Below are 10225 nucleotides of genomic sequence, written 5' to 3' on the forward strand. Positions count from 1 at the left end.
ACATAGCCGGTCGGACTGTCACTCTGTAGAACTTACCTTTAAGTTTCGAGGGCACCTTCCTATCGTATAGAACTCCCAAAGCGAGCCTCCATTTCTACCACTCTACCTCAATACGATACGTGACATCTTCATCAATCTCACCATTGTCCTGAATCATAGACCCAGATACTTGAAACTCTCCCGCTTCTGAATGGCCTGAGAGTTCAGCTTCACCACCACGTCAGCCTCCTGCGATACATCACTAAACTTGCGATACATCACTAAACTTACACTTCAAGTACTCTGTGTTAGTCCTGCTCAACTGAAAATATTCTAGAGAAGATATACATATAAAATAATTAAAGAATTCAATTTTTTTTCACGTAAGAATTCAATAAATTGTAGGTTATTTCCTACATTTCATTCCCTTGTTGACAGTATATCATTTGAATTAATGAAGATTTTTGTCCAAACTTTAAGCAAAAGCATATTCAATAGCTTTTCTATGAAGATTGTCAAGGATCTTAGGATGAGGCTATTCATCAACACTTTCATAGCTAACTCTTATTCTTATAGTCGAAAGACCAGTGCAACAATCTATTCATCACTAACTTAAAATTTGAATATATAAATACTCAATGTTCGTACAAAAATTCAAAAATCTGAGACATAGTCCAACACTATACGACCCACAGTACAAGTCGTGGAGCAAGGTACGACTCGTACCTTGGCTGGTGGAGTGAGTTAAGAAGCTTAATAAAATTACTAATTGACATACGAGTCGTCCAACTAAAGTACAGATCATATTAAGATCAATATTGAGATTCAGAGAATTGTTAATAGAAGTTGAAAACTCCCAGTGACCACGGATCAGGAGTACTAGCCGTACTCATGATTACGAAAGTTTGTAACTATTTTTTTTGTTAAAAAATAGTAGGAAGAAGAAGAGTATGCGGAACTTTCATCACTCACTTAATACACTGTTTGGATTGTGATTTTTTATGGTATGATATGATTACTAAGAGAACCATGTTTGTTTTGACTGTTTTTTAAAAAAATGTTGTACGGTACGATTTAATTTCATATTTTGATAATCATGAAAACCCTTTCTTTATATAACCATCGATTTGATGTTATTTCGTGATTTGCTTATTTTTTTTTTAATTATACTATTATTTAATATTATATAATCTTATTTTATACTTTAACCTATATTATTTAACTCAACCTCCTACCCCGACCCCCATCCCATAAGTCATCTCTTCCCCCCGCCCCACCCCCACAAAAAAATTATTTTTTTTAAAGAAAATTTTAGATTTTTTTCTTATATCACACCTTATTCTAATCCCGACTCCGTCCGTTACCTAATCCCTACCTCAATTTTTTTTCTTAAAAAAATTATTTTCTAAAAAATTTTTAAAACTTTTTCTGACCCCCACTCTCATTCCGACCACTTACCAGACCCTCTCCCAAATCATTTTTTTTTAAAAATGTTTTAAAGAAAATTTCTTACTCCACCACAATCTCCTCCTCCCCCCCCTCCCAAAAAAGAATTACATCCACCCACAAAAAATATATTTTTTAATTTATTTTTTTTAAATTCTTTTCTTACCCCACCCCTACCCTTAACTCTCGATGGGGTCCCCCACTTCACTACCCTACCCCCAAATATCTTTTTTAACCAAAAAAAATATAATTTTTTTCTTGCTCCACCTCCCCTATCTTATTCATTCTCATTATTTTGTATTAAGTATATATAGATATTTTTAAAAAAATATTTATTTGTTTGCGTAACGAACACAAGAAAATAAGTGAGAAATAATTTATTTCTTAGTTTTTTTTTATATTTCATACCTAACACACCTGTAGCATACACAAAAGATGTATTCAGACTTTGTACTTGTCGTTTGTGATTACGTTTCAAAATATCAAAAGAAAATGAAATTTGTTACTATAAAAAATGAATTCGATTACATTTATTTTCATCTACTCTTGTATTGATTTTTTTAAAAGTTACATGAATTCAACAACTTAACATATTTACATGGCATAATTTGTGACAGATTAACAGGAAGAAAATTATGGATAAATTTAACATTTATAATAATTAAGGAAATTTTAATAAATCTATCAGTTACAATATGATACGCCAAAATTACAACTCTCGTTAGAAAGTGTAAGTAGTCGCAGTCTAATATCGAACCCAACTAGGTTGGAGTCGAATCTCACAGAGAAAATTGTGTAAACTAAGTGTTATGATTATTAATGGACTACTGATCGAAGGTTCCGGAATAGAGGGGGTTTGTTTGTTAACAGTGAAGTATGCTTGTAGTAAATCGTGTTCCAACTAATGAATATGCTTGCAAGTTTTGATTCAATGAGAATGAGTAAACTAGGATTATGTTCACCAAAATGTTACAGCAGTCAAGGTTGTGAGTTATCCCAAATTCCTACTTAACAAATTCCAATTGCAAGGATTATTGAACTCTAAAGTTCATCTATTCGTTTCTTAACCTTAATAAATGATTGCCCTTTAATTCTTTCGAACTTAAAGAATGCAATGATATGTTCAATTGTTTTCTCAAGTGGGTTAATCCTGTTAATGCATCAACCCTTAACCCAAAGGTTGAAGCTTTTGAGTTCCTTGTAAATCTCCTCTTTTCCCAACACACACTTTTCTGTTCAAACAAGTGGTGTTCTTGGGCTCACCCTTCAAGTTTGCAACCAAAAAAGATCATGATAATGAAGAGGATTTTAGACAATTGCAATTATTCACAGAATTTAGGCATCCTCAAACCCTAAACAACCAATTACATCAAGACTCTTATAACCCTAGTTATGAGAGCTTTAGCCACACATCATGAAAGAAGAAGATTCCATTATATTTCTCATAGATAATTTAGAAAATTACTTACAAAAATATCTAAAGGATTGTTCGTGATCTTCAAATAAATAGTGAATAAAGTGTTAAGATCCACAATATCAGCTTGTTTCTCAGAGAATAGTAGGTTACAAGTTGCTCAAAAGATGAAAAGTATCTAAAAGATAGATAAAAGATGCCTAATTTAACCCTAAACTGGGTATTTATATATTCCCAGGTATTGGGGATTCGAAATTTGAACTTTCGATTGCCGCATCACGATTGATGGCCCGTCAGTGTCTTGACGGTCCGTCACTTAGACCTTCGTAGGAATACCCAGAGTGCCCTGTTCTGTCTTAGGTCTGACGGCCAAGTTGATGGCCCGTCAGATTCCTGACGGTCCGTCACTGGGACCGTCGCATGGATCCTCAGCTTGCCTTGTTCTGTCTCAGTCCTAATGGCCAGGTTGACGGTCCGTCACATACGCTGTCACTGAGGTCCTTCAATTCTTCCATTCTTCTTAAGGTTGACGGGCAACCTGACGGTCCATCACAAGGTTGACGACCGTCAGTGAGTCTGTCAATGTCCATTTCTTCTGCTTTTCCCAGTCATATCTTTTCTAAGTCCTTTAAATAGTAAAACCCAGCATCAAATGCAACAATGGTTGCTTAAAATGAATAATTATCCCTCATAAAAAATGTAAAACATTTCGTCCAAAGCTGGAACATCAACACCCTTAACTTAAGACAATTGCTTATCCTCAAGCAACCCAACACCATATCATACACATGAATAAGACAATGATGGGCATTCAACCGTTCAGCTACGCATGATTTAACCACTCAATTGTTACCTAACTTATATAGTTTCAACATATCAGGATCCACAATTGGCATTATTTACATTTCAGCACATACACGATCACAAACACAATATCCCACAGAGTAAAATCAAGTATAGCTCAGATTGCCCTCACAATTAAAGAAGTCCACCATACTTTATCAATTTAACTTGCGGATGAATAATTAAGACTCTTATTATCACAAAAGAAGTTGCAAACATAATATATACACCTATAAACTTGCCTTTCTCATCTAATGCTCCTCTACGGTTGATTCGCAAAGATCAAGCAGGGCTTTCTATGGCTTGTAATGAGGTTTTGATACTAGGTGAGGAATAATTTTAGGAAAGTGACTTCAAGTTCAAATTTCACTCGCTTAGCCCTTGATTGCTACTCACCATGACTATTGCTTTTCTACTCTACTTACAATCTATACTGTTTATCCACAATTTCACAATAACCCTATTTTTTTTTAAAGAATCTGCATCAGCCACCCTTAACTATGTTGATGCTGTCAACTAGGTGCACAATATCTAACTAGATCAAGGATGGATGAGACACTTTATATCAATTCCAAACAACCTACATCAGACTATTAACTTCCCGACAGTAGCCACCCTCAACTTAGGCATTTTACCTAAATTAAGGTGCATGATATCCAATACTGGACCAGGGCCAAAGTTAGGTGCTAACATCTTAAAGAGAGTGAATCAGAATTATTGGGACTGAATAAACACTAATAAAAGCTCAAAAAGGGTTCAAAGGGAGAAATTTTTTTGGTGGGGTCTTTACGGCTAAGTGGACTAATAATTGAATGAGGCCTGCTATCCTATCCTATTAATTCAACCACAAAGTGACACAAATGAACTGGGAAAGTTCTAGTTATACACACTATGCAAGAACTATATCAAAATAATCGCATACACAGGCAATGAGCACATACTTATCCTACAAACTCTTGGATTTACATCACATGATCATGCTTACTTTATCTTTGCATCCTAATGCCAATCACAGATTCAAAATGGTTGTCCAACATATATTAAGCGACAAGAAAGCATTCTCATACACAAGCATATTCACAGTATTCTGCCATAATTCATTATCCATCCGTACGTACAAAGGGTGCTAAAAGAAAAGAACATGAAAAATCTATAATCACTAAACGATATTTACATCACGATGCACAATAAAAAAAACATAAACAACAACCTATACATGCTGATTCTACTAGATAACACACTAGGGAAAAGAACACAGGCAACAAAAAGCCCCGTAGTGATCGACAACACAACAAACACCCACCCCCACTAAACAAAAATGCTTTGTCCTCAAATACATTAATAATAAGGTACAAGAGAGTGAAATACTTGTAAAGACACTTAGGCTTGTGAGTCGGTCGAGTTTTGTGAGGCTTCTTTGGCCTCAGGTGCAACATCAGTGACCCCAATGGTGGTAGGGGTTCTCAAAATAGCTCTCTCCTGAATTGGAGGTATCTCGAACGGGACCAAATCAGGTGTGGGCCCCCTCAGTAGGGTTGAACTAGTTGAAACTCCCGCTCCTTTATCTACAACCTTTTTTTTCCTCTTTTCGAGCTCTTTGCAACTTTCTCATGTCTCTAGATTCTTTTTTCTCAGGTTTCATATCTTCTCGCCTCCTTCTCCTTGAAGCCTTCCTGTCAGCACTTTCATCAACTTACTTACCTTTATCTTTTAGTGGTCTTCCCATAAGGTCAACGAGGACCTTATCTTCATCACTGATTATCAATGTAGGATAAAAAACAGGCTGTAATGGTTGTCTTTTTAGCTCAGCAATGTTAGCTTGTGCCTGCCTAAACTCTGCAACAAATTTTGCAAAATCTGGCACTGATAACTCATCTAACCATTTGTTTACACGCTATTCCATGCATCTATTCTGGCATGAATATTCTGATATGGCTTGAGGGCTTCATCAATGATGCGGTCGACAAATGGCTTGAACTGCTTTGCCCATGTATTCAACTATTTCTCAAAATTCTTCTGGGATCTCATAGATTTTGCAAAGTTTTATTGTGTCAGCTAATATTTAGAATAATGAGGTGGGACAGATGCAGTGCCTGAAGTTTCATCCACTGGAGGAATCAATGCTGACCCTGCAAAAGTATCTAGTGGCATATAAGTAGTAATTGGTAGTGGCATGCCTGTGGGAATCTTAGAAGTCTCCGGAGCTGGAGCAGACTGTGACTGGCAGGCAGATGACTTATGAATGCGCATCTCATATTTTAAATCAAACTTTGTTCCTTCAATATCCTGTCGATGACTAGCCCGAACCTCATTATCAACTCCCCTAAATAAAGACACATTAGCCTTCCTACACTGTTCCATGATCAGACACAGGAATGGTAAAGCGCTGGCTATTTTGTGAGTGTGAAAAACAACTGATCAGCAATGGTATGGCCAAAATCAATTTTTATCCCATCGATCAAACTAGCAACCAACACCGCCTTTTGAAGCTCCAAATATACATCTCCACTAGTTGGCATCAACCTCAACCTCACGATCGCCCATAAAAAATTTGCCCTAAAACTTAAGAACGACTTAGCTATGCGTTCCTTGGTGTTATGCAACCATGAAGAGTTGCCCTCGCCTGTTAGAAGTCGAGCCAACCAAGGTCTTTGCTCTACTGCAGTAAACATACGATGCTCAAGTTTCAGAGTTGCAGCTGGTGGCTCATATTCTGAACCAAACAACACCCTATTTAGAGTTTGCTCAGAAATATTAATATTTACCCCTCTCATAGGAACATGCAACCTATTTGGCAAGTCACTCATTTTAGTGTCTTTAGGGAACTTCTTCTTCAGCAATGCCAAGTAGTTGGCAAAGAACTCCCGCACAAGATTCGGGTAGTATGAACTTGAAGGTTTGCTCATTCAACCCAGCTAGTACCCATTGAACCTCCTTTCAAGCTTTGGATACTCATGAAATTCTGATGTAATGATTTGGTATTCTTTAGAGATGGGCCTTTTGATTGGTCTATTTGTTGTTGGTGCAAGCCTATCAAAGAAATATTGTCGAGCTCCCTCGATATGACACCGAATTACTTTCCACATCTGAGGGTTCTTACTTTTAATCACATTAGAGTGCTTAGTTTTCGATGCCTTAACTTGTTCGGGGTTTGATGTGTTAACCCCTTTCTTATTAGGGTTGGAAGAGTACTGCTGCTGCTATCACTCTCACTCTTTTCTTTAGGCTGGGAGAGTACTTGAGTCATACTATGTCATTGACGAGTGTTGAAGGTTGGTGCCTTTTTACTCCATGTTAGGTCACCCCTACCCCTTGCTTGTTCAAGTAGCACCACCTCATCGTATGGGTAGTTTTTGTGTCATTTTGCCTGAACAAGGACAAACAATCAGCGTTGTATGAGAATTAGAAAGAAATAAGATGCAGATTTGAGTTGACAGAACGTGTATGTAACTAACTCCCATTATCCATTAAATATGTTTTGGGCAGATCAAAATAACTGAATAGCCCTTTGGTGGCCCGACTCGTGCTTTTAAAACTTAGGGTTTATTTGACGGTCCGTCGGTTTGTTCGTCAAATCTTACGAGAGAATCAACCTGCTATTTCAAGTTGATGGTTAGTGTGACAGCCCGTCAAGGTGTTACGGTCTATCAAGATATCTGTCAGTCTCTTTCCAGTACCTTATGTTTCTGGATTCCTATTGATGGCTCATTCGACGGACCGTCAGAATATTTTGTTAACCTCCTCAACTTGTTCAGATACTATTTTCCTGTATTTTGTATCCCTGCACACTTCAACAAACACATCAGACTGTACCAGAAAGAAAACTACTCCTAACTACAATTACAACAACACATTATGGGTCGAGATAAAATGTCCCTAAGCATTTTACCTAGTCCATTGGACCAATATATAGCTTGACTCGCTGCCCGTTTACTTTGAAGACATTTCTATCTTTATTTTCTAGTTCGACTACTCCAGATGAGTAGACTTGTGTAACTTTAAACGATCTAGACCACTTAGACTTGAGTTTACCTGGGAAGAGCTTTAGTCTGGAGTTGAAGAGTAACACCCAATCACCTATTTAAAAATCCCTCTTTTCAATTCTCCAGTCGTGGCATTTCTTTATTCTTTTTTTGTACAGGTCCACTCTCTCATAAGTATTGAGATGGAATTCATCCATCTCATTCAGTTGCTCCAGTCTTAGCTCTGTTGCTTCCTTCCAATTTAGATTCAACCTAGAGCGCCCACAACGCTTTATGCTCCAACTCAATTGGAAAGTGGCATGTTTTGCCATACAGTAGCTGATATAGAGACATTCAAGTAGATGTCCTGAAAGTCGTTCGATATGCCCACAAGGCATCATCGAGCTTTTGAGACCAATCCTTTCTGCTAGAATTCACCGTTTTTGCCAGAATTGCCTTTATCTCCCGATTTGAGATCTCCACTTTCCAACTAGTTTGTGGGTGATATGGAGTTGCTACCTTATGTTGCTTCACACCATATTTTTCTAAGGCAGCACGAAACATCTTATTGCATAAATGGGATCCTCCGTCGCTTATGATAGAACGCGGTACTCCAAAGCGAGAGAAGATGTTCTTTTTGAGAAAAACAACCACTCTATTACCTTCATTGTCAGCTAGAGCAACAGTCTCAACCCATTTGGACACATAATCTATAACAACCAAGATGTACTTCAACCCATAGGAACTCACGAAGGGTCTCATGAAATCAATACCCCAGACGCGAACAGTTCTACCTCTAATATTTTTATCATGGGCATCTCATGGTGCTTCGAGATTGAGCCTTGTCCCTGAGACTGAACACAACTCCTCACAAACTCATATGCATCCTTGAACAAGGTTGACCAATAATAGCCACTCTGCAATACTTTTCTTGCAGTACGTTCACCTACATGGTGTCTCCCAACTGGGGAAGAATGGCAGACTTCCAGAATATTCAGCATGTCAACTTCTGGGATGCATCTTCTAATGATATTATCAGCATAATACCTAAATAAATATGGCTCATCCTAGAAGTACCTTGTGGCATCATGGAGGAATTTCTTTTTCTGATAAAAGGAAAGATCTTTCGGATAAGATCACTTACCACAAAATTTGCAAAGTCTGCATACCAAGGTAACCTTTCAAGTGTAGCATCAAGGATTTTCCCATCAAGGAAAACATCATCAATGTCCAACTTTTCTAATACAACCTGATCTCCATCGAACCTTGATAGGTGATCTGCAACTTGATTCTCACAATTTTTCCTGTCTTTGACCTTAAAGTCAAATTCCTGAAAGAGTAGAACCTATCTGATCAACCTTGGCTTGGCATCCTTCTTCACTATTAAATACCTCAAAGCAGCGTGGTCTGTATGAACCACCACCTTGGTTCCTAATAGATATGCTCAAAATTTCTTAAATGCATAGACAAAAACGAGAAATTCTTGCTCAGTGATAGTATAATTATTTTGAGCCCCATTCAACACCTTGCTAGTGTAATAAATAGGATGAAACATCTTCTCTTTCTTTTGACCAAGAACAACCCTGAGTGCCACTCCACTCGCGTCACACATGATTTCAAATGGCCTAGACCAATCTGGAGAAACAATAATCGGGGCATCCACCAGTTTCTCCTTAAGGCATTCAAATGCCTTCTTGCAGTCATCATCAAATACAAACTTGCCCTCCTTCTTCAATAGTTTGCAGAGTGGGTTTGAAATCTTGGAGAAGTCTTTAATGGACTGGTGGTAGAATCCAGCATGACCAAGGAAACTACGAACTCCCTTCACCTAGATATGAGGGGGTAGTTTTTTTATAACTTCCACCCTAGCTCTGTCAACCTCAATCCCTTTTTTTGAAATCTGATGTCCAAGCACAATGCCCTCCTTCACCATGAAGTGGCATTTCTCCCAGTTCAACACTAGATTAAAATCCTCACATCTCTGCAGCGCTCTACTCAAGTTCACCAAGCATAATTCTAACGAGTCACCCACTACAGAGAAATCATACATGAATACCTCAAGCGTGTCCTTCACCATGTCAGAGAAAATCAATATCATTCACCGTTGGAATATGGTGGGTGCATTACATAAATCGAACGACATTCGTTTGAATACAAATTTTCCATACGGGCATATAAATGTTATTTTCTCCTGATCTTATAGGGCAATTGAGACTTATTGTATCCAGAATACCCATCCAAAAAATAGTACCAACCCCCTCCTACCAAGTGATCAAGCATCTGATCCATGAAGGGCATTGAGAAATGATCCTTTAAAGTTCACGCTATCAACTTCCAATAGTCCATACACACTCGCCACCTAGTCACTGGTCTAAGAAGAATCAAATGGTTTTTCTCAGTAAACCAGGGTCATGCCTCCTTTTTTGGGTATACATTGCACGGGACTCACCCATTTGCTGTCGGAGATAGGGTACACTACCCCTGCATCAAGCCATTTGATAATATCCTTTTTAACTACTTCTTGCATAGGTAGATTTAATCTATTCTGATGCTCAATGGTTGGTCTGCACTCTTTCTCTAG

Source organism: Capsicum annuum, chromosome 3 (genome assembly GCF_002878395.1).
Source record: "Capsicum annuum cultivar UCD-10X-F1 chromosome 3, UCD10Xv1.1, whole genome shotgun sequence".
NCBI lineage: Eukaryota > Viridiplantae > Streptophyta > Magnoliopsida > Solanales > Solanaceae > Capsicum > Capsicum annuum.